The 853-nt window shown below is 37.6% G+C and overlaps 1 pseudogene; it reads left to right on the forward strand.

Moving 5' to 3' along the window:
* The window catches only part of LOC106294793, a 6,061-nt pseudogene that overhangs the window by 2,318 nt on the left and 2,890 nt on the right, over positions 1-853 (forward strand).

Genomic DNA, 853 nt, shown 5'->3' on the forward strand with positions numbered 1-853 from the left:
CGTTTGCCTTCTCGGATCATATCCAACACCCATCTAAAGTGATCCTCCCTATCTTAGGGTTCTTCAGTTGGTATCAGAGCCACTTTGGCTAGTTTGTTTTCAATTCATCTTTTCATCTTCTTATCTCTCCACGATTTTATTTTCTTATTCTTGTTGGATCCGGGTTGTTCCTTTACTCCCTTGTGATCGCCAGTTATTAAAAAAAAAGAGAGAAAAAAAAATCTATCAAAAAAAAAAAAGAGAAAAAGTTTTGGCTTGAATCACTTCTGAAGAGAAATCCAGGGGGAGTGGTGGAAGAGAAACCCTGCTGGCTGAAGAGAAACCCAGCCTTAGGACAGTTAAGGCGGATCCATAGCAAAATTCTCTTCATCTTTCTTTCTCTTTTCTTTTTTCCACAAAAGTTTGTTTTGGGTTTTGATTGCTGAATTTTGACTGCCTATCATCCTTTGAACAATTGGAAAGAACTCTGAGTGATCACCTAAAAATCGTGAGCTAAACACTTTGAGAGTGTGAGAATTTTTATTTGCTAACTCTTTTGTTAAGTGTTTTCAGGATGTTTGGACTTCTCAAGAAATCAAAACTACAACAAGACGTTTACTTTCCTTTTAAAACCGTGTTAGAAAAAGAGCAAATGATTTTTGGAAATAAGAAACAGTTTGCTTCTAATGGGTTTGATTTTGTGCAGAAACAAAGAAACCAAAGGAAGAGACAAAACAAGTTCGATGATGATGAGAAGTGGATCAGGAGTGGTGATTGTCCCTTCACCAAAGCCAAGAGAAGCAACCGTGATGTGTCTGATCAGAACGAGCTTCAGACTTATGCCAGCTTGGAAAAGATGTTGCATAAGGCGATT

Source organism: Brassica oleracea, chromosome C5 (genome assembly GCF_000695525.1).
Source record: "Brassica oleracea var. oleracea cultivar TO1000 chromosome C5, BOL, whole genome shotgun sequence".
Lineage (NCBI taxonomy): Eukaryota > Viridiplantae > Streptophyta > Magnoliopsida > Brassicales > Brassicaceae > Brassica > Brassica oleracea.